Raw genomic sequence first — 27,735 nt, 5'->3', positions numbered from 1 at the left:
AGTTTAGCCCTGCAACTTTGTTCTTCTTTTTTAAATGTTGTTTTGACTATTTTAGACCCTTTGCATTTTCATGTGAGTTTCTCCAAAAATCCTGCTTTTCAGATTTTGACTGAGAGTATGATGAATATAGATAAATTTGGAGAAAATAACAATACTGAGTAATCTGATCCATGAACAAGGCGTGTCCGTCCATTTGTTTAGGTCTTTTTTAAAGTCAGCAATGTTTTATAACCTTCAGTGTACAGGCATTGTGTATGTCTTTTTCAGATTTATCCTGAGATATTTTATGCAATTTGAAGCTGTTACAGTGATATTTTAAAATTTCAATTGGCTAGTATTTAGAGATATAAATGACTTGTGTGTATTGTTCTTTTATCCTCTTTTGTAGATTCTATCAGATTTTGTACATAAATGATCACATCGTCTGCAAATAAACACAGTTTTATTTCTTTCTTACAATCTGGATGGCTTTTATTTAGTTATTTTGCCCTCTTTACTGGCTGTAGACCCTCCAGTACAGTGTTGACTAGCGGTGGTAACAGCAGACATCCTTGTCTTGTTCTTGATCTCGGGACGGGATAATGTGGTGAATCACATTGATTGGCTTTCAAACCAGTTCTTTCAGTTTTTACTTCCTGTATTTTGAAGCTCTGTTGTTAGGTGCATACACGTTTAGGATTGTTATTTCTTCTTGATGAGCTCACTCCTTTGTTATTATGAGTGACTTTTTTTTTTTTTTAATTTTGTTTTTGGCTGCTTTGGGTCTTTGTTGCTGCGTGTGGGCTTTCTCCAGTTGCAGCAAGCAGGGGCCACTCTTTGCTGCGATGCACAGCCTTCTCATTGTGGTGGCTTTTTTTGTTGTGGAGCACAGGCTCTAGGCACGCGGGCTTCAGTTGTTGCGGCACGTGGGCTTCAGTAGTTGTGGCATGCGGGCTTCAGTAGTTGTGGCGCACGGGCTCTAGAATGCAGGCTCAGTAGTTGTGGCGCACGGGCTTAGTTGCTCTGCGGCATGTGGGATCTTCCCGGACCAGGGACCGAACTCATGTCCCCTGTATGGGCAGGCGGATTCTTAACCCCTGTGCCACCAGCAAAGTCCTGAGTGGCTTTCTTGATCTCAGGTAATAATCTTCGCTCTGGCTGTTTTTTTTTTTTTCTTTCTTTCTTTTCAGTTTTTCTTTGCATTTGTAGTTGTCATCAAATTTGGTACATCCTTAGCCATTATTTCTTCAAATATTTCTTCTTTCCACTCTCTCTTCTCCATTTCTTCTTTGGGGACTCCAATTACACATATATTAGGCAGCTTGAAGTTGTTCCATAGACCACATGCTCTTTTCTTTTCTTTTGTAATTCTCTGCTTTTCATATTGGTTAGTTTCTATTGCTATTTCTTCAGGTTCATGAACCTTTTTTGTGCAGTGTCTAATCTGCCACTAATTGCTTCCAGTGTATTTTACATCTCTAGAAGTTGGATTGGGTCTTTTTATATCTTTAGTATCTCTGCTTAACTTTTAGAATATACGGAATCCGGTTATAATAACTCTTTGAAGGCTCTTGTCTGCAAGTTCTAATGTCTGTGTCTGCTCTGGTTCAGTTTTGATTAATTGATTATTTTCCTCATTATGGGTTGTATTTTCCTGGGTTTTTTTTTTCATGCCTGGTTATTTTTTTTATTTTTTATTTATTTTTTTTAAAGCATTTAAAAACACTTATTTATTTATTTATCGTTGGCTGCGTTGGGTTTTCGTTGCTGCGCGCAGGCTTTCTCTAGTTGCGGCGAGCTGGGGCTACTCTTTGTTGTGGTGTGCGGGCTTCTCATTGCGGTGGCTTCTCTTGTTGCATAGCATGGGCTCTAGGCATGAGGGCTCCAGTAGTTGTGGCGCACGGGCTCTGTAGTTGTGGTGCACAGGCTTTGTTGCTCCGCGGCATGTGGGTTCTTCCCAGACTATTTTTTTTTTTTTTTTTTTGCGGTACGCGGGCCTCTCACTGTTGTGGCCTCTCCCGTTGCGGAGCACAGGCTCCGGATGCGCAGGCCCAGCGGCCATGGCTCACGGGCCCAGCCGCTCCGCGGCATATGGGATCCTCCCAGACCGGGGCACGAACCCGTATCCCCTGCATCGGCAGGCGGATTCTCAACCACTGCGCCACCAGGGAGGCCCTCCCAGACTATTTTTGACGGATGCTAGATACTGTAAATTTTATCTTGTTCAGTATTGAATATTTTTGTTATCCTATAAATATTTTTGAGCTTCCGCTGTGACGTCGTTGATTTACTTGGAAGATTTAACCTTGCTTTTAAGATTAGTTAGATGGGACCAGAGCCCAGGGCTAATGATTCCTCGCTCTTGAGGCAACATCCTTCTGAATTCTCCACCCAGTACCCTGTGACTTCTGAGGTGCTCCAGTCCGGCTGGCGGGAACAGGCAGTGGCCCTGTGTGAGCTGGGCACTGTCCCTCTCATCCACTCCTCTGCTCCCCTGGCCCTGGGGCAGCACTGCATGCACCGGCTGTATTCTGCAGTGATCCCAGGGGGACCCCTGCCGATCTCTGGGGTTGTCTGTCCTCTTGGCAGTCTGCCGTTCAATCTCTTGCTGCCCTGGTCTCCCTGCACTTCAGCGCTGTCTCCTCAGGTCAGGGGACCCACCAGGTCCGCTTGGGTTCCCTTCCCTGCCCCGCACCCTGGGGCATTCTAGTTAGCGCTCCCCGCCTTGTGTATTTATGTCTCTCAGGACGACTTTCCCTTTGTTGCCTGCTGTGCAGTGTCTTGAAAACCATGGTCTCACAATGTTTTGTCTGGCTGTTTGGTGGTTTCGGGTGGGACCCTAAATCTAGTTCCTGTTATTCCATCTTGGCTGGAAGCAGAAAGGTTGGTTTGTATTCTTCTCCCTCGGAGGACCTTTCCCATTTTAAATGGCATAGAGAATTCCACGGCATGGATGGTCCTCACCCTGAATATGCTCATGGCCTGACTTGAGCGGGCCTGGGGCCGAGCGGGGCAGGGGCACCTCCCTTCTTATCCTGGCCGGTCCCGCCTGGGGACAGCGAGGCCTCCGAGAACATTTGTGTGGGCCGGAGGCTTGTGTTTCACTGCTAGCCCCACACACAATCTCGGCAGCCTGTCCAAGGGCCGTGTGCACAGTTGAGCGTGGGAGCTGCGTCGGGGCAGAAAAACCCCAGAGCGCTCCGGCTGGCCAACAGAGGCTCTCGTTCAAGATGTTGTCATGGGGAGACAGGGGGGAACGGAAGTGGGAAGGGCCTGGAGTGGACCACGCAGGCCGGGAGGCCTGGCCCTCCCCCGCCCGGGCCTCTCGGGCCTGGCCGCGGCACCTGGGCTCGGCCTCCCCTCTCCTGTGATGGAGTGCTGATTCCTAGGCACAGAGGTTCGGCCTGGGCCCCTGGCCTGCCCGCGCACTCAGGAGATGGGACACTAGGGCCAGGCCCAGGGCGCAGACCCAGGGCCCCCTTGAACGTCGGAACTCGGCCGCGGCGGTGATGGAAAATGTCTGCTGGGCCTCAGCCTCAGGCAGGGCGGCCGGAGGAGGCTGTAAATCAGGCAGCCGGCCGTCAGCTGCCTCCGCCTTCCTTGGCCTGTGGAGAGGGCCGCGGGCAGGCCCTGGGGAGCCCATCGTCTGAAGGCTGGGCCAGGCCGGCTGTGGCCACTCTGCGGGGCCGGAAGCCCAGAGGGAGAGGCACAGGGCCCTGGGTCCTGCCCCTCTGGTCCTCTCAGGCGGCAGTGGCCTGTCCAGAGACACACAGCCTGACCCAGGGCTGGGTACCGCTGGCCCTCCCCCTCCTGCGGAGAAAAGGGGAAGAAAGGGGCACAGTGACTGGGGGCTACGCTCTTTCAGGGCCTGATCTCTCATGAATCGCCCTGTCCCCCGCCGCCCCGTGGCAGGTTTCCTTCTTTGCTCGCTCATCAAGGCGCCCTCGCTATGTGCGGCCACGCGGCCAGAGGGTGCGGGCGGACCTGGGCGTTCCCGCCTCTGCACCGTCGGGTGAGAGGCCCACCGGATGGCACCTTGGGCGAGTGAGGGGCCTCAGTCCTGGGGGCTGCCGCTGGTGATCGCAGAGGCCCTCCCGCGGCCTTCCTTCCTGGGCCCTGTCGGGTCAGCCCCTGAAGGGCACGGTGATCCATGCTCGCTCTGTGCCTCTGGGCAAGGCCCTTGCCTCTCTGGTCCTCGGTTGTGCATCTGTCAAGCGACGGGGATATGACCATCTCAGGGCCTACACCAGCTCTCAAACTCTTGGAGGCTCCCTTTGCCCTGGGGTGTGAGCTCTCCTTGGGATGTCCGGCTGGGGAGTAGCCCTGGAGTGGGCTCGGAGGAGGGCCTGGGGCCTCCCAGAGGACATCACTGTGCCTTTGAGGGGATGCCTGAAAGTCTGGACCTTCCAAGGATCAGAAGGGACGAGGCTTCCCCAGGGTGACCTCTGGAGGCTGTGTTGGGAGATCTGGGGGGATTTTTCCCCTTTGGCACCTGTGTGTGTGTCAGAGGGCTGTCTTCAGGTTCTTCTGCGCAGGTGACCACATTTGAATTGTCCCCTGTGGTCCTTGGTGACTTGTCCCCGTGAGCCCCTAACAGCCCCCGCTGCCTCCCCGCTAGCTGGGCCGCCCCCCGCCCCCCGATGCCTCGGTCAGCTCTTAGGCCACCGCTGAGGCAATCTTTCCTTCTCGGCGCTTTCTCAGACCTCACCTCGGTCTCTTGCTGCTCTGTTCTCATGCCCTGAAGTTGTGTGTTTGCCTCTTTGCAAAAGCAAAACAAAACAAAACTGCCACAGTACTTCCAGGTCCTTCTGGAGTCCTGCCCTCTCGTTCCTCTGCATTAGACACACTTTCCTCCTCTACACCCTGTCCTGGGAAGTTCTGACCCCGGATGCCCTGTCGTGCAATCCTGAGGGGCTGGTCCAGCGCAGGGAGAGTGGGGCCGGAGGGGGCGGGGCCGTCTAGACTGGGCTGCACCTCGGCGTTGCTGCAGCCGGTACTCTTGCCAGGCATTTCTTCCCATCGATTGCCGGTCTGGATCTTGGTACAGTTTCACTGCTGTTCAAAATAAAGGAGTTGGGTGACAGGAGAAAGGCAGATCCCCAAGGAGGAAGCTGCACTCATGTAGCCGTCTTCAGGCTGGAGTCTGCATGAGGTGGGAGAGTCTGGGGACTGACCGGGAGGGAGGATGTCCGGGCTGGGGCTGTAGCCTTGGGCTTGTGGGGCTCTGGAGCCAGGGAGGGGGCATCGGGACCAGCATGTCCTCATCACGAAGCCCTTGTCCCTGGCCACGGTGCCCCATGTGGCCCCAGCTTGGGACGGCTGCCCCCTCCCAACCGGCTCTGGCCGGGGCCAGTCTGAAACCCAACGGCGAGCGCTGCAGCGGGGCAGAGAGGCTGGAGGGTACGGCAACACCTGCTCTCAGCTGGGAGCCCCCTCCCCTTCCCCCCAGCCCCCTCCCTTTTTCTTCTCCTTCTCCACCCATCTGTCTGTCCGTCCATCCATCCAGGGAACACTATTGGGCGCCACTGGGAGCCAGCATTGTGCCCAGCTTCGGGGACGTTGACTTAGACCTGGTTCTTTCCCCCCTGGTGGTGGGGCTGGGGTGGGGGAGGACCCTCAGGATGTCAGGGGGCAGGGGCTGTGCTGGAGGGGGCTTCCCATGAGATGAGCTGTCGAGGGCCTGTGGCTGCTCCAGACTCGGCACCGAGCCCAGGCCTCCCGGCTCCATCTTTGCCGTGTCCCTCCCTCAGCGGAGCAGAACCCAGACCCTCTTGGGCCGTGGGTTCCCCATCTGGAGAGTGAAGGTGGGGGTCAGAGACCCTGAGGGCCCTGGCTCTGACGGGGGGGCCTAAGCTGATGCCGCGGGGCCGGAGGGATCCGAGGAGGAAAGGCTTCCTGAGCTGGGGGCTGGGAAGGGCTTGGGGGCCACGGTTGGGGTTTGACCGGATGGAGAGAAAGGCAGTGCGTTCCAGATGGCAGAGTGCTGGGGCAGAGCCCTGGAAGGTTCTGGAGCCTGGCACAGGAGGTCCGGGGTCTGGCCCTGACGCCTTCTCTGGTCTCATGACTCACTGCATCCCGATGCTAACCTATTGCTCCAACTGGACCGGCCTTGGGTTCCGTGGATATACCCGCACCGCTGGCCCTGCTGGCCACGCCCTCCCTGGCGCCAGGACAGACTCCTATCTGGCTGTCACACTTTTGGTTGAGTAACTGGGTCTCAGATCTCTGTGTCCCCTGCACGTGGCCAGAGCATTGGCTCTCATCAACCTCGGCTGAGGGAAGGAAGGAGGGAGGAGGGGGCGGTGCGGAGGGGAGAGGAGGTGATCATTTTGTAACATAGAAACATTGAATCACTGTGCTGGGCACCTGAAAGTCACATAGTGCTGTAGGCCAATTATACTTAAATAAATTAACTTTTAAGTAATAAATAAACAAAGTAGACATTACGTCCTGGGGGGGACGTACTGCTTACCATGACGGGCTGTAGTTAACCACAATGTATTCTACATCTGAAAGGTGCTGAGAGAGTGTATCTCAAAAAGAAAAGAAATATGTAACTATGGGATGTTTGCTACCTAGACTTCTCGTGGTGACATTTCACAGTCCATACATTTATCAAATCATCATGTTGTATACCTTAAGCTAACACAGTGTTATACGTCAGTTATAATATGTCTCCGTGAAATGAGAGTGGGGAGGGAGGGAGGGAGGGAAGGAAGCATTTGTTGGGTTGAGAGGGTTTGAAGGCCTGGGACCCACTGGGCCGGGGCTGCTGTTAGAAAAAGGCTGAGGGGAAGAAAAGGAAGCTTCTCATTGAGGATCCAGGTTACGAAGGTCGAGGATGGCTTGTCCTGAGCCGGAGTGAGGAGGGGTGCTCAGGGGAGCAAGGCTGGACATCCAGTGGGCACTCGGGGGTCCCGCTGCTGTCTGGCCCCTGGGGGGGATGGGGGTGGGGGAGAGAGCCCTCCAGGGAGGAGCCAGGAGGGGCCGGCTCAGAGCGAGGGGACCGCCTTCTAATGACAGCCTCTGGACAGAAGGACGAGGGGCCGCGCTGTGTCACCAGCATGTGCCATCTTGTCCCCGGAGGAGGCTCTGCGGACTTTGAGGCCTGCCTTTGCTCAAGGATCGGAGGCTGGATTTGGCGTGTCCGTCACGTGTCTGTGGGGTATGGCTGCGCGTGGCAAGTTGGGGCCAAAACCCAGAATCATTTTAAAAGGTTTGGGGGCAGGTTCTCTTCTCAGAGGGTTTTGTCAGCAAGGGGGCCTTTTATGTTTTCCCCAGACGGCCAGGGCTTTGCAAAGCCCGTCTCCTCTGTCCGTGGAGATAATCACAGAGACCTGGGAGGGCATCTTGCTCTGAAAACTTTCCTGCCAGGTCCCAAGAAAAGCCACACTGGTGATACAGGCCCTGAGTGTCCCCCAGACCTTTCCTGCTGGGTGGAAGTCTCCTGGGGCCTCCTGTATTGTCACCTGGATGTGTCCAGCATCCTCAAAGCTTCAAGGAGGACGGCCTCTGTTCTGATGGCACTGGGCACAGAAGGACGTGCAGATGAGGTGCCAGAGCTGGTGTGTGGCTTGCGGTGCCCGGACTTTGGTGTCGGCCAGGTAGGGCAGAGCCTCGGGTCGAGGTATGTGGCGGCCGCCCTCCACGATGGCCACCTTCCACGGAGCTACCTAAGGACATGCTGGGAAGGGCTGTCACAGGCTCGGGAGATGCCCGCAGGAGACCCAGGCTGCTCCTCCCAAGTTGTCAAGAGCAGGCTTCCTACCTCCAGAACCCAAGACTGTTAGGTGTGCCCCAGGGATTGGCTGATAACCCAGACATATTATATGTGTTAATGAGAAGGTTTAATTTTTTTTTTTTTTAAGAACTGACGCTTTTAGGTTAGCTTTTTCATGATGTCACCCTCATTTACTTGTACCTCCACCCAGATTGGGAGTGAGGGGTGGATCCCAGCGGGGCATCAGGTGGGCACGAAGCTTCAGGCCCTCCTGGGGAGAGCCCGGCCAGTCTGTTGTGCCCTGGGAGGGGGCAGGGAGAGGCCAGGACGGCTCCCTGGAGTTTGCTTTCTGCGGCTCCCCTTGTGCACAGACTCTGCAGACAGAAAGGGCCATGGCCCTTTTGGAGAAAGTTTGGGAGAAGCCACTTAGTCTGGGGCTTTCTGGGATCTTAAAAGCACGAGGTGCTATTTTGAAAGCTCTGCGAAGTCCTCCACTCAAGCAGCTTGTTGGATGCTGACCCAGCATTTCTAAAACTCACCGCATGTGGAGCCGTTGTTTCCTCGAGAGTTTTTAGGTGTGTCTCCCATCAGAGGCTTCTGAGTTAGCCCTGGTCTGTCTGCCTTTGTGTCTCTTGAGGCAATGACGCGCTGTCACGTTGATTCATTGCTCCTTGCTGCAGACGCCCAGCGGAAGAGCTGAGGGTCCTGCACCTAGTGTGTGGTGAGCGCTGCCTTGCTTCCAGCACTGAGGCCCCTGCCATCCACAAGGCCCGGGCTAGTGTCCACCCTGCCAGGGGTCTTTCCTTGAACCTTCTTCTGCCCTTGGGACGGAGGGTTCATCTCTGCCAGTCCCACCCTCTTCCCAGACATCCCAGCCTGGAACCACCGGGCCTTTCGCAGGTGCCCTTGGGGTCCAAGGCCCCATTCACACCCTGAACCCAGTCCTGGATGCTACGGAGTAGGTGACCTTTTGCCTATACCTCTGGGGACAGAGTGCCCTTCACTGCACGGCCCACTGCTGGCTTTTAGCCTTTGAGTGAGGCCTGTCCCAATGGCTAGGTTGAGGTTTTGGGAGTATTTTTATGGTACTTTAGAAAGCTTCAGAATTTGCAGGTTTCGAATCGTGTGGTAGGGCTTGGGGTCCTCTTGGAGATAAAAGTGGAGTTTCCTTCAGTGTGGCAATAACGCTGTGACTACCCTATGCTTACAACACCCCTGGTTCCTACCTGTCAAGACTCCCTGTGCTTGGAGACCCAGTGTCAATGCTGCCTCTCCCAGGAAGCCTTCCCTGACAGCCCAGGCTGCTGGCGCCTGCAGTGCCCACTCACCTCTGTGTCTTCCTTTTGCAGGGAATCTGTGAGGCCAGAACACTGGGGACCCCGGGGGATGGGGTGGGGGGGACCGGCCTGAGTAGCTGCCCGCCCATCGGGGCGGGGAGGGGGAGTGCGCCTGACCCTTCCCCCTCACCTGTGCTGTCAGTGAGCGCTCGCAGCCATCCTGCCTCTGTCAGGGCCATCAGGGCTCGTCTGGGGAACACACAGGAGGTTCTGCAGGATGAGATGGGTCTGGTTGGCCCCGCAAAGCTCTGGCTGCCTCAGGGGCAGCGTGGAGGTGAGTCGGAGTTCACGACGTATGTCAGAGACCACGGTCTCCTTTGTTTTTGAAGTTCGCTGCTTGATTTCCTTCTGGCGTGTTCCAGTGCAGGGCATGAGATAGATGTCGGTGCAGAGGGAGAATTGGGAATTGAAAAAGCAGCAGGAAAAAGGCTCCTGGAATCCAGACAGCATTTGTGTCACAGTGATAACTAACGCCTGTTTTCCAAACAAGAGTCCCTCTGTGGACGAGGCCTTGGGGGTGTCTGGGTCCCCTGCTAAGCGCCTCTCGAGTGGCCGATGGGGGCTTCCTTACATCCCATGTGGAAGGTTCAGAGGTTCACGCTGGCGAGGCCGGTCTGGGGTGAGTTATTCCTGCTGCTCGTCGGCATGTCTGCAGCCGGCCGACCCTTCCCGACCCCGTAGCCTTCAGTCCCGCTGTGGCGCCTCAGTCTGGACCTATCAGCCTCGCCGGGAAACGCAGCAGGCGGCACGGCCCTTCCCACCCCCTGGCGGTGTGCGGGCGGCCAGCAGGCCCCGCCAAGCACGTGCCCACCTGACGGGGACCCCCGGGACCTCCTCACTTGGGGAGGAATGTCCGCCAGCCTGTTGAGAGAGGATTCAGGGAGAAGCCCTGGGGTAGGTAGGAGGGCATGGAGGCTGCCGTCAGCGGAGAAGACATGACAGTGGTCAGGAGGGACCCCGTCTCAGAAATGGGAGAGAGGGTCCCTTCCCCTGTAGCACGCTGTGCTAGGTTCACTGTAAGTCTGAGAAAGCCAGGGAGGTGGCGAGGGCCGTGGAGGAGCGTCTCTGTGCTCAGGCTGGTCTGGTGGGATCCTGGCTCTGCTCTTCAAGACCTCGTGCCTCAGTTTCTGCATCTGTAAAGTGGGGATGTTATAGTGCTCCCCCCACTATAACAGCCAGGCAGGGTGATTTTTCACGAGTCACTTAGCGTGACATGACAGAGTCGGCGTCTGAAAAAAAAACCCAATGGCCGTCATCATCATATTATTATTGGGAAAGATTCCAGCGAAATTCTTGGGGCTGATTCTAGGGGCTCCAATCACGGGAGCTCGCCGTGTGGGGCTTGTTCCCAGGTCTGCGGTGTCCCTGGGTGGGAGCTGTGACCGAGAGGCAGATTCATCCTCCCACGAGAAGGTGGTGGGGGCCGGAGGGAGGCCGGGGCCTTCGGAGTCACACCAAGGCCTCACCCACAGGAACTCGGGCACCTGCCTCCTCACCTGTGCGCAGTGGGGGTACTCACGGGCTTTAGCAAGAGTGAGATGCGGAAATGGCCGCAAGGCCTGATGACCATGCAGCCGGCTCTGAGTCAGGGCAGCTCATCTTTCCCTCTGTCCGTAGTGGGCCTGGGGCTCTGTGGGAGGCGCAGACCAGGGCCCCTGAGCACGTGGCTGTGGCCCGGTGGGCTCAGAGCTTTTCCAAGTCAGAGCGGAGTCTGAGGCCAGGACTTTGGGTGCGCTGAGCAGGGCGCGGGGCGCAGAGGGGCGACAGCCTGCACCCCAGCCCCGTCCGGCACCGGGGCCCTAGCACGTTCGGCGAGATCTTTTTATTCCCGATCGGCCTCCGAGGAGACAGCCCCCACTCCCCGTCTGCTGCTGCAGGGAGGGTCACACGATTACGGGTCTCCTCATTTCCAAACCAACTGGGAAATTAAGCCGCATCTTCATCAGAGTGCTGCTAGTAATTTCCAAGGAAGGAGTAATTGAAAAGAAACGTTTTAATACCCTCAGCAAACTGGCATGGGGACACGGGAGCCAGGGGGCTTCTCCCCACCTCCCCATGGTCCCCCTTCCCCGCTGCCCCACCCCCCGCCGGCCTGTTGTCCAGCAGCCCCGGCCTCAGCCCTGGCTCCGTCCAGCACCCTGCCTGACCTTCAAGTTCTTGTCTGTTCCCTGCTTCTTGTTCTCCATCTGGAAAAGGAGGTTGTGCAGGACCACTCCCCGTGGGCGCCGGGAGGTGACGTCCCTGGAAGCCGGGGCTCCGCCAGGCATGTCCAGAGCCTCCGTGCCTGGTGGGGTGGCTGCGATTCTCCCGTCGGCCCCGGCACCCCGGCTGCCTCCGCGCCTCCAGGCTTAGCCCATGCCCATCGCCTCCCGACCCTCTCGGAACCCAGACCCACCCAGGCTGTTCTCCACTGAAGTCTTTTTACTTTGGTCTGCGCCGCGTACTGGCGTGTTGTCTTATTAGAAGCTGCGGCGCCTCTGGTGATGGAGTAGCAGTAGCGTTCCTAACTCACGCCTTTCTTGGGCATCCGTTGGGGGTCAGGCTCTGGGCTTGGTGCTCCTGTGCAGTGGGTGCATTTATCCCCATTTTACAGAGGGAGGCACCGAGGTTCGGAGAAGTGAAGCGGCTGGTGGAGCTGGGCTTCCCGGCGAGGCCCACCGAGCTTGGCCTGCGGAGCCTTCTCCCCACGGGAGGGCAGGGAGCTCTCCCTGGTCCTGTTTGCGCGTGAGAAGACGCACGCGTTCAGCCCGCCAGAGGGCAGAGGCCACGAACCCTGCTTCTCTGCTGCTGGCTCTGCGCAGATCGTGACTTGAGCTGCCTTCGGTGTCAGGCTGACCTGGTCACTTAGTGCGGCCTGAGCACTCTGTGTCCCTCTGTGCTTCCCTGACTTTGCATATGGGACGGAGGTCCTTGTTCTTGCTTCATAGGCTTGTCGTGAAGATGAAACAACAGTCGGCACTTGGATTGAAGGGATGGGTGGATGGATCTGTCGATGGAGGAATGACGGGAAGTCAGGAGAAGCTCCTGGGCCCTTAGACTTGCACTCGGCACTGCAGCTTCCTCGGCAAAGTGGGCGAAAGCCAGCACGCCCCCTACTCCTCAGCAAGCCTGCAGCCAATGCTGGGCAGTCGGCACTGCCCGAGTCCAGGGGGCTCTTTTCTTCTGCAGAGTGGAAGTTTCCAGGGCTTCCCGGGGCCTGGGGACACCCCCAGAACCTCAGGGCCCTGTGCATTTAGCCCCTTGACTGGGAATTCGTCTCTGCATGAAGCCTCCTCCGGGCCCTAGAGACCTGGGCCGGACTCCCAGCTAGGCTGGGGCACCATCTGCACCTGTCCCCCTGCTGCCGAGGCAAGTGCACCCGTGGGGCCGGCACTCCAGAGCCTGCCTTCTAGCGGCGATTTCCCCGAGTTACGGAAGGCAGGCTCAGAGACTTGCCCCTTGGGGTGATCCCGTGTGTGTGCACCAAGCGTGTGCCCCGTGTGCTTCTGTGTGAGGGCATGTCTGTTTCGTCTGCACGTTGTGTGTGGCTGGGGGTATTTATAAAGGTGCGAGCGGGTCTGGTATCGTGTGTGTTTGTAAGTGCATCCATTGCGGGTGAGTGCAGTTCTGATTGTGCGTGGATTTGGAGTTTGTAGAAGTTTGAGTGCACACAGGGTGTGTGTGTGTGTGTGTGTGTGTGTGCGTGCACGTGTGCAGACATAAATGCACAGACTCTAGACGTTGTCCTCCGCAGAGGGAGGGAGCGGCCCGGAGCAGGCTGAATTGAAGCCAGCTTGGCCAGGGTGCTGGGTGGTGGTGGGTCTTGGAGAGCTGGCAGGATGGGGCGCTCAGGACTTGGCCTTTGACATTGGATCTGAGGCTGAGGTGGGGTGGGATTGACTGAGCCGAGTACTGTGGGGTCTGTGAGTCGCTGGGGCCGGTAAGCCTTGCCCGCGCAGGAGCCCTTCCTACCCTGGGCCGAGAGGCTCTACTGCCCACTCCCAGCCCCGAGTCGTCTGCAGGCAGAGACCTTTCCAACTCAAGCGGGCTTGGCTCCCAGGCCGAGGCCCCTGGTGGACCCCAGCAGCACTCGTTCTGTATCCCGGTCGGGGCCAAGTCCACACAGACTACGCTGGGTGGTGCTCCCAGGAACTGTGCGACTTTGCAGCCCCACGCGAGGCTCGCCGACCCTCAGCTTCCATCTCCCAGCCCCGCTCCCCCCGGCAGACACTCACACCCTCTGTGCTGCGGGTCACTGGCTTCCCCGGCCTCCTCCACTCCTGGCCTTTGCCTGGCCAGGTCCTCTGGCTGGAGGGCCTCCCCGCCCCGTTGGCTCCCATCCAGGACGTCGCTCCGTCCGGTACTGCTGCAGGGCCGCCGGTCCGTCTCCCCGGCTGGACGAGGGGTGTGTGAGGGTGGGAGCAGCCCTGTCTGGGTCCTGCCTTGGGTGCCTTGTGCAGATGTAAAGGCACTCGGGGGCGTTGGTGAGTGACCAGGCGACCCGGGAGGGTGCCCTGCCTTTGGGATGTTAGTGCTGGGGGGCGGCGAGGTGCGGCCTGATGGGCAGGGGATCTGCGACGGGAGTGATGCGGGCCGGGACCTGGGTGCAAAGGCCCGATGCTTGCCCCTCTTTCCCTCTGTGGTCTTGGGACCCTCAGTTTCCTCATCTTGCAAGTGGGCCTGGGAGCCCTCTTGAGTGTCGTGTGGATCTGGAAAGGTTGCCAGTGGGCAACGCCCAGCCGTGTGCTGGGTGCCTGTGTGTGGCTCTGGTTATAGTACTAGTAACTGGCGCGCGGCCACCGCGCTGGCCCCCTCTGCCTGACGGATGGAAGGAGGCCTCCTCTGTAGGCCCACCACGCCCATCCACCTCCCACCTGCTGCGTCTGAGGTAATGTTTGGAGCCCAGGCATTGGTGCTGACGTGCATCTCGGCCCTGCTCGCCCAGGCCCAGAGCCCACCAGGAGCCCTCGTCTGGCCCGGCCACCTGGGCTCCCTGGTGGCGAATCAGAGCGTGTCTTTGGAGAACAAGCCCGAGCGAGCCCAAGGGCAGCCGTGCGATCCCAGCGCGGGTGCTGCTTTTGGGTGCTGCCTGACGCCCGGCTCCCCCACCGCGGCTAAGCCTCTCCACGTGGGCTCTGCACGCAGGGCGGGCTGGTGCACAGGGTGGCAGCCAGCGGCCCCGGGGCCAGCGCTCAGGCAGGGGGACCGATCCTGCACTGCCTTTCCCTGCATCCGTCTGCCAGTCAGGGAATGTGTGGGTGCTCCCTGGGCTCGGCACCCTGCTGGACTCAGGAGAGAGGCCACGCAGCGGGACACACGAGACTCGGGGCCCTCTCTGGCTTTGCCCCTCGCCTGCTCTGACCTCGGGCAAGTGGCTCCATCTAGCTGGGCCTGGCCTTCCCCACATTTGTAAGATGACCAGGTGACGCTGGCCGGTTTCCAGGGGCCCTCCCTTCCAACTCAGAGTCCTTGGGTAAATCAAGGGCCATGCCCTTTCTTGAAGACATTTGCAGCCTCCTGAGGAGACAGGACACGTGCCACTGGGGGCCGCATGCTCTGGAAGAGCTGTTTCAGAGAGTGGCTCAGACACTGCGCCGTCTGGGGGGCCGTGAGTCTTTAGGCAGGTGCCCGGGGCTGCCTAGGGGTTCCTTCTGCCCATCCCAGCGGTGAGCGGCCCGGTGCAGCCCTTCTGTGCATTCAGCTGCCTGGCCAAGCGCGGAGTCTCTTTCCTTCCAGAGGGCTGAGCTTGCCAGGCCTCCCCAGAGTTAGGAGGAGAGAGGAAGCCGGGCTCAGAGTGGGCGGTGTGGCCCCGTCCCCTCCCTCCTCGTCCCCTGCGCATCACTTGTGGACTGCACGCTCCAGGGCTTGCACTCTTACACAGCTGTCTCCGGCTGGGTCTCTGCTGCCGGCCCCCCTTGCGTCCTGAGTGACCCGCGTCACTCCCTTCCTTAGAAGCCGCGTTGCCCACTTGCACAGATGAGGGGTTGTTGCCTGTGCCAGGGCAGTTTGGCTGGGGGGCTGTTGGATGCCCTGCAGGAGAAGGACCCCCCCACACCAAGGGCTGCTGGGAAACGTGCTGTGATTGATTAGCAGTGTCTGCCTTGGGCCAGGAGCGGGGTTGGCACTGCCGGTCTTGTGCACACCTTAGTCCGGGATAATGCTCAAACTCTTGGTAACACCCAAGGCTTCCCTCCTCCACTCCTCTCCCAGCTCCCAGAGACGGAGGTTCTTTTCTGCAGTTAATTACTGGGTTCCTTGTTTTTTGCTTCCACTAAGCAAAGCCTTTGGCGGGTACAGACCACATTCATTTGGTATCCACAGGGGCTGGTGTGACACCCAGCAGCCAGGGGGCACTCAGTAAATGGCAGGGGCATGTTTTAGTAGAAACGGCTCATTCTCAGCCCCCAGGAACACCCACAGTGGCCAGTTCCAGGCTGAGTGGCTGGAAGGGGCTGCACGGATGCCCCGAGGCCTGGCCGCGGGCTCAGAGGCTCCCAGCTCCGGGGGACCTGTCACCTGGCTCGTGGTGGGGAGAGGAGAGTCATATCTCTGCTGTGGATAAATGGTCTGGAGTATATTTTTAATAATTATAAATGAACAATCCAGGCTCAAAGTGGAAAGTTCAGGAAAGTATACATGAAGAAGAAAAAAAGCCCTGACGGTGCTTTGATTCAGCAGTGACGCGTGGTGACAGATCTGTTTCTTTCCAGAACCTGCCCCCCATGCCCCCGCAGTAGGTGACATCAGTGAAGGCATCCTGCTTCATGTGCAACTTTGCAGCCCAGATTTTTTCACTCGGTATTTTAACATAGCCCTTCTCACGGCATTAAATAAGTCTGTAAATATGATTTTCAGTGACTGATATTCCATTGTTTGGACATGCTGGGATTACTTAACCAGCCCCTTATCTGGGGCCATTTGGAATTGTGTTCACTGTTTTGGGCTTCTGCATTTTCCTGTGACAAGCAACTTTGTAGGAATAGCTGTTGAGGTCTCTCTGTGGGGAGATTAACTCGAAGGGGAACAGGTGGGTCAGAGTGCAGCTGCTATGAAGGCCTGAGTGAGATTTTTAGGGTACTTTGGGGGAAAGGGCAAGCGAGAGAAGGTCCTCGAGTGTATGCCTATGGAATTGGTTCCAGGATTAGGGTAGCGGGGTGCCCCAAGGCGGGGCGCTGTTCTGAGACTCTGCTTTTCTGGAAAGGGAAGGCAAGGCCTGCAGCTCGAGTGGATGGCGTTGTGTGGCATCCTGTCGCCTGGGGTCATGGCTCGGGCAGGGTGCTGCCTTTCAGGTGAGAAAGTAGGTGTGTCTCATCCAGGCTGCTCAGCTGGATGTGCTGCCGGATGCCCCGCTGGCCCCCCTGCTTCTCCACCTCCCTCTGCACTCACCCGCGGGGGTGCGCTCCGGGCCAGGCACTGGAGAGAGATGATGATCACCGTTCATCCCTTGTGCGTACCCTCTGGGAGCCTCTCCTGTCCAGGGCCTGCCTTCAGGTAGCTCCCAGTTGGCAGGGGGTGGGGCAGGTGGCCGCGTCCGCAGAACTGCAGGTGCCCTGAACACTGTGATTCTGGTGGCACAGCCTCGGGGCTCAGAGCTGCGCATCCACCTTTGTGGTGGAGAAGCTGAGTGTGGACTGGATGTGGGAGGACCACCGGGGCTCCCTGGGGCTGGGATCCTGACCAGAGGGGCCTCACCCTGCTCCCTGGCCCCCATCAGCCACCACCCTTCCCTGAGGAGCATCCTGATTCCGAGGTGAGGAGGAAGCTCCCTGAGACAAGCTGACAATTTAGAAAAGCATCCCAGCCTCCACTGATGCTGGGGGTGGGGCTGAGGGCGCTGCTGCTGTCTGCCCAGCTCCTGACCCGGAGACATCCTGTACCAGCAGCCCCTCAAGACATGTCTGAAAGATGAGTGAAAGATGCATTGGTGAGAAATCTGGCAGCTGTTGGGTGCATTTGAGGTAAAAAGCATACCTCTTGTTTTTTGTAAGTGCCTTGTTGAGATATACTTCATCTACCATTCACCCTTTTAAAGCACATAATTCCATAGTTTTTAGCTGTACGCCTGAAACTAACAACACTGTAAATCAACTATACTTCAATAAAAAAATTTAAAAGAAAAAATAAAAAATTTAAAAAATAGTTTTTAGATTATTCACAAAGTTATACAACCATCACCACTATTTATTTTTATGACATTTTCCTCACCCCAAAAAGAAACCCCACACCCAGTGAGTAGTCAGCCCCTCATCCCCTGGCAACCATTAATCTACTTTCGATGATGACACCCTTTCGTGTGTATTTAGGTGCAGGAATTCCTAGATAAGAGGTCAAATACTGATAACCCTTAGGTTAGGCCTTCACTGTGTTTTAAAACTCGGGAAACCTGAACTAAAAATCCTATCCTTCACTCTGTTGAGAGTCTGGTACCCTGGGCCCTCACCCTCCCATGGGAGGAGTCAGCCAGAGGGGAGCAGCGGCTGTCTGCCCTCCACAGTGGGCCTCCTGTTAGCCACAAGCCTCACCACTCTCTATTGCCTCTTATTTGCTTCTCTGCATGACCCGGTAGGCATGGCAAGCGGGGGGTCCTTGCTCTAGACCCAGGTCCTTGCCAGGCTTAAAAATCTCTTTTTCCAAGGGTGGGTCTGTGCAGAAGTTGAAGGAACCACCCTCCACTGCCATCTCTATGCCTGGACACGCAGCCCCTCGCCAGGACTGGCGGGCACGGGCGCGGGGTTCTGAGGAGGGACTTCGCTGTCCAGCCCGCCTCCCCTTCCATGACGGGCATTCCATGCACTGAATCAAGCCGCGTGTAGACAGGCGCCTACTTAGCATCTTACGCCGTTTAACCTGCTGTGATGGAAGCTGCGGCAATCACGTTTTAATTGAGATGCACGCTGCTTCAGCAGACTTGAGACAGCTACGGCTATTGCTAATTAATTTTCTTCCGAAATGACAGCATTTAATAATTTTGCTCCGTGACGCTCATGTTATGGATGTAGTTTACCTCTCTGGGTGCCGTACGGTGGTTTCTACCCAGAGGTGGCTGGGGGCGTTCTCCTGTGTCCGCGTGGTGGCTCCAGACGTGAGCAGCCGGTCGTGCCCCACAGCTGGGCAGTTCCTGGTCCTCGGGGCGTGGGGGCACCTTGCTCCCCTCTCCCCTCAGCACAGAGCCCAGGGCCTCTACCGGCCTCTGATCCTCCAAGGCAGGAGGGCAAAGTGATGGAGTGCCTGGGACCTGGAACGTCCCGTATGTAGACTTGGGTTTTAACTGTGAACTTGGGCAAGTGGCCCTCAGCTGCTTCACTTGTAAACGGGAATAATGGTGCTTCTCCTTGAGGTGACCAGGAGGCTGCACAGACCCCGTGTGAGCCACTGGCCCAGGGCGTGGGCCTTGTGGGCACGGGCTCTGGCTCTACCTGAGACAGGGACACCGCCGGCTGTGGAACAGCCGCCTGGAACGCTTCCCATGGGCCCCTGACACTCCTTTTCCCCCCGGCGCTCGGCTCCTGGGCCTTTTTTAATGCTGTCGCCTAGGCAGGTACAAATTCTGTCCTGGGCTCAGCTCTGCCTGGGCGCTCAGACTGTCCTGTTAGTGAGACAGGGACCCCGCAAGCCCTCTGAGATGGGACTGAACCAGATGCTAGTTTTTGTAGTAATGGCAGCTCCTGAACCCAGGCCAGCACCAGCAGCTGCCAGGCAGGTGGGAGGTGGCACGGTGTGGGGAGAAGGCAATGGCATTGAGCACCTGCTGGGCACCTGTCTTGACACGTATGGACACATTTAATCCTCCCAGTGTGGAATGGTTTACGTTATACCCAATTTCCAGATGGGGGAAGCTGAGGCTCTGAGAGGTTGGGTTACGCAGCTGGTGAGAGGTACTGTTATTAGCTTTGGAATCCAGGTCTGTCTGACGCCAAGCCTGAGTGCTTTCTCCGCTCCGTCACCTGTTAAGGGGAGACCAGCAGCCTCCAGCCCTGGGAGGGGACCGTCTGAGGTCAGGTAGGACAGGTGTTGAGAAGGTAGGACAGGTGTGTGCCTGTGAAGGAGGTGGTCAGTGTTTGTGGAACCCAGGGCTCTGGTCTGGGAGCATTTCTGGCAGTGGGTCATGGAGACGCTGGTGAAAGCTGGGGTCCCCCTGCCAGCAAACGCCCCGGGGCCATCTGCACACTTTGTGTGCTAGTTGTGGGGCTCCCCCATCTGCCTCATCCGCTGTGCTGCTGTGCTGCCTGTGCTCGGTGACTTGTCCTGGGGACCCCGCTGACACAGGCTGGGAGGGCTGGGGAACGTGGGAATGGACGGCCGGGCCCTCCCAGGGCAGGTCAGAGTGGGTGCAGGCCTCCTCGCGCTTTCATTTCCTTGACCCCCACCCCCATCCCAGTCCTGAGCCCTGGATGTACTGTGAGGGAGGGGCCGCTGCTGGGAGGGGGAGGTGAGTTCTGGGCCAACCCTGCTGTGCAGCCCCAGGGAAGTGTCTTCCCCTCTCTGGGCTTGAGATCCCCACCTGGAAGATGGGGGTTTGGTGAGAGGCTCCCTTTCAGCTGGAAAGTACTAGGTGGAGGGCTGGGAGTGTGGTCATGGCGGGGGGTGGGGAGAGGGAGGGGGGCAGAGGCAGATGAGGGAGCTGTAAGCAGAAGTACGTTCTAGAATGGAGAGACCCGGGCACTCCCTCCTTCAGAAACCTCGAAGGAGGCCTTTTCCGTGAGCCCACCCGGCCGAGGGGTCGTGCGAGGGTTCAGAAGGGACCAAGATGCAGTCCTGGCCCCTGGGGGCTGTTCTGGGAAGGTTGGTCCCAGCTGTGTCCTGGAGGCCTGGCCGCTGCCCGCCGGCTGCCCCGAGCAGGCTGCCCGCTCGCCCCAGCGTGCGGGTGGCTGGAGTGGGTGGCTCTTTTTTCCCTGTGCTCCCAGCAGACCCCTGGGCCTGCCCCCTGCCCTAGACCTGTGTGCCTGGGGTGGGGGTGGGGTCTGATTGGGATGGGGAGCAGCGCAGTGAGTCTTGGGTGGCAGCTGGGTCCTGTGGACGGAGGGTGAGACGCAGGGGGCCTGGCCAAGACCCCAGACTCACCGCTGGGCTCTGATCCCCCCATCCAGCCACCTGCGCGTCAGCAGGAAATGGCCGGCTTGGGGCCGTGGAGGCTGGGGTGGGCGCGGCGCGGGCAGGCATCTTGGTAGCCCTTCTCCCAGAAGGGAGCGGGAGGGAAGGGTGCTCTGGGGCAGCCCTTGTGCGGCGGGCGGGGGGCCTCGGAGGCTGCACCGGGAGCCCTGAGCAAGGAGCGTCCCCTCTGCCCCCGAACCTGGGGCCTCTCCCACCCGGAAACCCCCTCCTGTCTCAGCTGTGAAGCTTCTTTCTTTACAGGGACCGCACCCGGCCCCCTCCCCAGCAGTTGGAGAAGCAGTGCTGGCTGGGAGGGCCCTGGGGTCCCACACTGGGGGCGGCTCTGTCGGGGGTGTGTGTGTGTGTGAGTGTGAATGAGTGTGTGACTGCAGGTCCGTGTGCAGGTGTGTATAAGTGTGCCAGCATGAACCCGTGTGTAAGTGTGAAAGAGTGTGTGACTTTGTGTGTGCTTAAGGACCGTGTGAGTGTATGTGTGTAAGCGTGTGTGAGTTGCTGGGGGAGTTTATGAGTCTGTGTGCGTGCGTGTGAGTGTGTGCTGGAGGGGCTGGGGGCAGGGGTCCCGTGCCCCCCCGCTCTCTGCCCGGGTCCTGGCCCCGTCGCGGCTGTGGGGCTGCTGCGTCTCCCGGAGCGTGGGTTGGAGATGGGGGCGGGGCCTGCAGGCGCCCTGAGACCCGTGGATCTGCAGGCTCGTGCCCTGCACGGCCTGGGGAGGGGCAGGGCAGGGGAGCACGGTGGTGGCTGGAGATAAAATGTGGGGTCTCAAGCAGACATTTCCTCCCTGTTCGGGGGATGGGGTGAGTGCATCTGCGCTGTAGCTTAGGGCACCTGAGCCCAGGGTGGGTGGGGCAGAGGGAGCAGAGACTCTGGGACGGGCAGGCAGGGCCGCCTGGCTGGCTGATGCGTCCCCTCCTGCAGCCTCTCGGCCTCCTGAGCCGGCCGGTCCCCGTCCTCAGAGACTGGGGCTGGCGTGGGCTGCTCTGGCCTCCCGGCCTCCCTGTCCTGGCCTCCTCCCCTCCTGGCCTCCTCCCCGTCCTGGCCTCCTCCTCTCCTGACCTGCTCCCTGTCCTGGCCTCCTCCTCTCCTGGCCTCCTCCCCGTCCTGGCCTCCTCCTCTCCTGGCCTCCTCCCCATCCTGACCTCCTCCCCTCCTGACCTCCTCCCCATCCTGGCCTCCTCCCCGTCCTGGCCTCCTCCTCTCCTGACCTCCTCCCCATCCTGACCTCCTCCCCTCCTGACCTCCTCCCCGTCCTGGCCTCCTCCTCTCCTGGCCTCCTCCTCTCCTGGCCTCCTCCCCTCCTGACCTCCTCCCCTCCTGACCTCCTCCCCGTCCTGACCTCCTCCCCTCCTGACCTCCTCCCCGTCCTGGCCTCCTCCCCTCCTGACTTCCTCCCCGTCCTGACCTCCTCCCCTCCTGACCTCCTCCCCGTCCTGGCCTCCTCCCCTCCTGACCTCCTCCCCATCCTGGCCTCCTCCTCTCCTGGCCTCCTCCCCTCCTGACCTCCTCCCCGTCCTGGCCTCCTCCCCTCCTGGCCTCCTCCCCGTCCTGACCTCCTCCCCGTCCTGGCCTCCTCCCCTCCTGACCTCCTCCCCGTCCTGGCCTCCTACCCTCCTGACCTCCTCCCCGTCCTGGCCACCTCCCGTCCTGGCCTCCTCCTCTCCTGGCCTCCTCCCCTCCTGGACTCCTCTCCACCCTGGCCTCCTCCCCGTCCTGGCCTCCCTGTCCTGGCCTCCCCCACTCCTGGCCTCCTCCCCGTCCTGGTCTCCTCCCCTCCTGGCCTCCTCCTCTCCTGACCTCCTCCCCTCCTGACCTCCTCCCCGTCCTGGCCTCCTACCCTCCTGACATCCTCCCCGTCCTGGCCACCTCCCGTCCTGGCCTCCTCCTCTCCTGGCCTCCTCCCCTCCTGGACTCCTCTCCACCCTGGCCTCCTCCCCGTCCTGGCCTCCCTGTCCTGGCCTCCCCCACTCCTGGCCTCCTCCCCTCCTGACTTCCTCCCCTCCTGGACTCCTCTCCACCCTGGCCTCCTCCCCGTCCTGGCCTCCCCGTCCTGGCCTCCCCCCTCCTGGCCTCCTCCCCTCCTGACCTCCTCCCCGTCCTGGCCTCCTCCCCTCCTGGCCTCCTCCTCTCCTGGCCTCCTCCCCATCCTGACCTCCCTCCTGGCCTCCTCCCCTCCTGGCCTCCTCCCTGTCCTGGCCTCCCTGTCCTGGCCTCCTCCTCTCCTGGCCTCCTCCCCTCCTGGACTCCTCTCCACCCTGGCCTCCTCCCCGTCCTGGCCTCCCTGTCCTGGCCTGCCCCCCCTCCTGGCCTCCTCCCCGTCCTGGCCTCCTCCTCTCCTGGCCTCCTCCCCTCCTGACCTCCTCCCCATCCTGGCCTCCTCCTCTCCTGGCCTCCTCCCCGTCCTGACCTCCTCCCCTCCTGACCTCCTCCCCATCCTGGCCTCCTCCTCTCCTGGCCTCCTCCCCGTCCTGGCCTCCTCCTCTCCTGACCTCCTCCCCTCCTGACCTCCTCCCCGTCCTGGCCTCCCCACCTCCTGGCCTCCTCCCCTCCTGGCCTCCTCCCCTCCTGACCTCCTCCCCGTCCTGACCTCCTCCCCTCCTGACCTCCTCCCCGTCCTGGCCTCCTCCCCTCCTGGCCTCCTCCCTTCCTGGCCTCCTCCCCTCCTGACCTCCTCCCCATCCTGGCCTCCTCCTCTCCTGGCCTCCTCCCCTCCTGACCTCCTCCCCTCCTGACCTCCTCCCCGTCCTGGCCTCCTCCCCTCCTGGCCTCCTCCCCTCCTGACCTCCTCCCCATCCTGGCCTCCTCCTCTCCTGGCCTCCTCCCCTCCTGACCTCCTCCCCGTCCTGGCCTCCTCCCCTCCTGACCTCCTCCCCTCCTGACCTCCTCCCCGTCCTGGCCTCCCCCCCTCCTGGACTCCTCTCCACCCTGGCCTCCTCCCCGTCCTGGCCTCCCTGTCCTGGCCTCCCCCACTCCTGGCCTCCTCCCCGTCCTGGTCTCCTCCCCTCCTGGCCTCCTCCTCTCCTGACCTCCTCCCCTCCTGACCTCCTCCCCGTCCTGGCCTCCCCCCCTCCTGGCCTCCTCCCCTCCTGACTTCCTCCCCTCCTGGACTCCTCTCCACCCTGGCCTCCTCCCCGTCCTGGCCTCCCTGTCCTGGCCTCCCCCCCCTCCTGGCCTCCTCCCCTCCTGGCCTCCTCCCCTCCTGACCTCCTCCCCGTCCTGGCCTCCCCCCCTCCTGGCCTCCCCCCCTCCTGGCCTCCTCCCCTCCTGACCTCCTCCCCGTCCTGGCCTCCTCCCCTCCTGGCCTCTTCCTCTCCTGACCTCCTCCCCTCATGACCTCCTCCCCGTCCTGGCCTCCCCCCCTCCTGGCCTCCCCCCCTCCTGGCCTCCTCCTCTCCTGGCCTCCTCCCCTCCTGGCCTCCTCCCCTCCTGACCTCCTCCCCGTCCTGACCTCCTCCCCTCCTGACCTCCTCCCCGTCCTGGCCTCCTCCCCTCCTGACCTCCTCCCCATCCTGGCCTCCTCCTCTCCTGGCCTCCTCCCCTCCTGACCTCCTCCCCGTCCTGGCCTCCTCCCCGTCCTGACCTCCTCCCCGTCCTGGCCTCCTCCCCGTCCTGGCCTCCTCCCCTCCTGACCTCCTCCCCGTCCTGGCCTCCTACCCTCCTGACCTCCTCCCCGTCCTGGCCACCTCCCGTCCTGGCCTCCTCCTCTCCTGGCCTCCTCCCCTCCTGGACTCCTCTCCACCCTGGCCTCCTCCCCGTCCTGGCCTCCCTGTCCTGGCCTCCCCCACTCCTGGCCTCCTCCCCGTCCTGGTCTCCTCCCCTCCTGGCCTCCTCCTCTCCTGACCTCCTCCCCTCCTGACCTCCTCCCCGTCCTGGCCTCCTACCCTCCTGACCTCCTCCCCTCCTGACCTCCTCCCCGTCCTGGCCTCCTCCTCTCCTGGCCTCCCTGTCCTGGCCTCCCCCACTCCTGGCCTCCTCCCTGTCCTGGTCTCCTCCCCTCCTGGCCTCCTCCTCTCCTGGCCTTCTCCCCTCCTGGCCTCCCTGTCCTGGCCTCCTCCTCTCCTGGCCTCCTCCCCTCCTGGACTCCTCTCCACCCTGGCCTCCTCCCCGTCCTGGCCTCCCTGTCCTGGCCTGCCCCCCCTGCTGACCTCCTCTCCATCCTGGCCTCCTCCCCTCCTGGCCTCCTCTCCATCCTGGCCTCCTCCCCGTCCTGGCCTCCCTCCTGGCCTCCTCCTCTCCTGACCTCCTCCCCTCCTGACCTCCTCCCCATCCTGGCCTCCCCCCCTCCTGGCCTCCTCCCCTCCTGACCTCCTCCCCATCCTGGCCTCCTCCCTGTCCTGGCCTCCCTCCTGGCCTCCTCCCCTCCTGGCCTTCTCTCCATCCCGGCCTCCCTCCTGGCCTCCTCCCCCGTCGTGGGGCACTGGTTTCAGCCCCCCAGCTTCCTGGCTGTCATCTCCTGGCCACGTCCCACCCCTCCTGTGACTCAACCTGCTCCCCTGTTCGTCCTGGCTCAGTCTCAGAAGCTCATGCTGCTGCCCACACAGGCAGAGAAGATAATTAGGGGAGCGAAGTGGGTTCTCTGCCAGGTTCCCAGGGCAGGTGACGAAGGTGGGGGCTGCGCGGAGCCCTGGTCTCCGTGGCCTGCTTCAGGAGAGCGGAGGCCGGGCAACAACAGGAATGATCGTGGTTGACATCTGGCATCTGCTGAGGGCTTTCTCTGAGCCAGGGGTGCCATGTCATCTAGCTCACTGTGCACAGAGACGTTAGCCAGCTCACCAAGGACACACAGCGAACTAGGGGTGGGGCTGGGGTGTGACCCTCAGCACGTGGCGGTCCTGCCCCCCCAGACCTGGAACCGCCGCCTCTGTTCTCCTGCCCACACCTGGCGGAGGGCAGGTTGGTGCTGTCTGGGGTCAGCGTGTGTGTGTGTGTGTGTGTGTGTTGTGTCACGGGTGTGTTTGTGTTTAGGCAAGTGGGGAAAGAAAACAACACCCGCATCCTTTCTCAGCCCCGTAGACATCACTGCATGCGGAAGGAATGCGGATCCGGCAAAACATTTATTTCTCCACAGTACGTAAATATCTTGGGGTTTCTCAGTGCTCAGAAAGGCATCTATTACTCAGGTCTCACTTAGCATCATGAAAAGGGAAGCCCGGTGTGGACACACACACACGCACACATGCACACAGGCACGCACCCTTTAGCAGCCGGAAAGCAGACGCTCCTTGGATTCGGATGAGGCAGGCGTGTTGAGACCAAGGTCTAAGTGCTGGGCTCCGGCTGGGAGGTTGGCCTTGTGTCATCTTCCGTTCCTTCTTTCTGTTGGGCAGACAGCCGTCTCTGCGGACACGCAGGGCCTGGTGGGGTGTCCCTTCCAAGGGTGGGAGAAGAGGGGAGGAAAGAAAGAGAGAAAAAAAGGGATGAAAGAGAGTAAGGAAGGTAAGGGAGAGGGATAAAGAGAGAGACATGACTGCTCAAAGCAGACGCTGCGGAAGCCTTTCCAGGGGCGTGGGGGTGGCTGTCACTCACTCCATCTCTCCAGCAGGAAGATGGATTTCCCCGCAGGCGGGTGTCCCGGGATCCGAGGGGGGATGACGAATGCGGAGGCCCTGGTTCCCTAGGAATCGATGGAGTTCCTGGCAGATACAGATAGGAAACCTCAGTTCGTAGAGGTGAAGCCTCCTGCCGAGGTCCCCCAGCTGGTAGGTGGCAGTGCTGGGCCTGGGAGCCTCATCTGCCTGGCCCTGGCCAAGCTGTCCCCTGCCACTAGGAGGACACTGTTCCCCTGATTCAGATCCCCGTAGCCCTCTCCGAGGGTCCCTCTCGGGTGAGCCTTCCCCATGCTCTGGGCGGGATGGCCCTGCCCGTCCGTCACCAGGAGTTACCGTGACAGGGACCACGACAGGGACGCTCGCTGGTGGACCTGCTCTTCAATCCACCCTCACAACTGGATACCTCTGGAAGGGCTCAGAAACTGCAAGGTCGGGGGCTTGGCCCAGTAGAGGTAAAGTGGAGGGGCTTGTGGGGGACCCACAGGCCGTCTAGAATAAGCCATTGGTTGCCAAGTGTCAAGGAGCATTGGTATCGGGACGCAAAGCTTCGCCGTGTAAACGCACGTTAATCCTGTCTCCCCTTGGCTCAAAGCCTTCAGTGGCTCCCAGTTCCTTCCGTATCAAATCCAGACTCTGGCCCCTGTTCTCCTCCCGTGCAGCCTGGTCCCTGGCTGTCCCCTGCTACCTGGACTTCTCAGCACCTGTCTTACCTTTCCTACCTGTTGTGGGCGTTGCCTTGCTGTGAGTGCTCCGCGGGCAGGCTCCAGGGCGGGCAGGCTCCAGGGACCCCTTTTCTGTCCCCAGGGCCTGGCCCACAGACCCCCAAATATGCCGGGAACAGAGCCAGCAGCCAGACCTTGGCTCTCTCTTGGCTCTTCCCCAGGCCCTGGGAGCTGAGCCCCAGGGGCCGGGGCTCTGGCTCTCCTGCAGGCTTGTCTCCGAGCCCCCCTGATGTCGCCCCGTGCCCGCCCTGCTCAGATGCTCCTTCCCTTCCCTCGGTTCCAGCACGTAAACCGGAGCCCGAGGGGGCCTGGAGGGTGCACGGAAGTACTGGAGATGTGGAAACCGAGGCCCGGAGCGGAATGTGAGTTCTCCAAGCGGTCGTGGCACAGAGGTTCCCAGGGCCCGGTTCCTCTCTCCCAGTGAAGCACGGTGTCAGGCTCTGGGGAGGCTTTTCTGACGTGTTTCTGAGCAATGTTACGTCTCAGGGGGCTGGCGAGGTGACCCCCTCCCCCGGCTCCGTGCCCACAGCTGTCAGGCTGTCTGCTGACCCCAGCGAGGCATCCTTGCTGTCCGGGCCTGATGCACCCGAGTCCTGAGTGGCTGCCACGGGTCCCCCGCACGTCTCTTTACTCCCCGTGGGCTCTCGGCAGAAGCCTCTCTCTGCCACGTTTACGCGTCTGGGAAAGGAGCAACTAGCTGTGCCCACACCTGGGGCTGTCGGGAGGATGGGCTGGGAGATGAAAAGTCGAGCACCCAGCAGGGGCCAGGCCCTCCCAGCTTCCAGGGCCCGTGTGGAGGGGGCAGGCGTGTGGGACACCACCTGTGGGCGGGGGGTGTGATGAGTTCCCAGGGAAACAGGGCTGGGGCTTTGGAGCCAAACCTGCCCACACTGGCACTGGCTCTGCAGCTCGGGGCAGTTTACTGTTGACTTCTCTGAACCTCAGTTTACTCATCTCTAAAATGGGGATCAGAACAGTACCTTCCTCGTGGGTGTCAAGATGCAAACCAGTGACGTGGAAGGGGCTCTTACACGGGAAGGAGCTCAGTAGTTTTGAATCCCCCGACTCAGTTTTCCTCTGGATCTCTTAAAGGTGTGGCCATTTTAGCCAAGCCTCTTGGAACTGAAAAACAGGACCCAGACAGGTAGCCTCTTGGCGGTGGGATTTCATACCCTGGGGGTGGGGTGCGTCCTGGGGAATTTAGGAAAGGCGGTACCTGTCGGAAGCAGCAGTCATGCCTGAACCTGGAGGCCTGGGTCGGAGGCGTGATGTCACCCGGGCATGGTGCTGGATCTTTCTGGCAGTTTCTTACCTGTGCAGGAGGCTGATGGCCTCTGCCTTGC

The 27,735-nt window shown here is 60.1% G+C and overlaps 1 protein-coding gene across 4 annotated transcripts in view; it reads left to right on the top strand.

Annotated features, from left to right (window-relative positions):
• GLI2 (GLI family zinc finger 2) overlaps positions 1-27,735 on the top strand; it is a 253,944-nt gene that overhangs the window by 24,513 nt on the left and 201,696 nt on the right. Inside the window, exon 1 of one of the 4 annotated variants that reach the window (XM_082630343.1) lies at positions 26,683-26,754. The exons of the other annotated variants lie outside the window; for them this stretch is intronic. The gene's annotated coding sequence lies outside the window, so the exon portion shown is untranslated. Of the gene's footprint in view, positions 1-26,682; positions 26,755-27,735 lie in introns of those variants that run through there. 4 annotated transcript variants of the gene reach the window in all.

Source organism: Mesoplodon mirus, assembly GCF_964341445.2.
Source record: "Mesoplodon mirus genome assembly, chromosome: 8".
Taxonomy (NCBI): domain Eukaryota; kingdom Metazoa; phylum Chordata; class Mammalia; order Artiodactyla; family Ziphiidae; genus Mesoplodon; species Mesoplodon mirus.
This window is presented reverse-complemented; position numbering and strand designations above follow the sequence as displayed.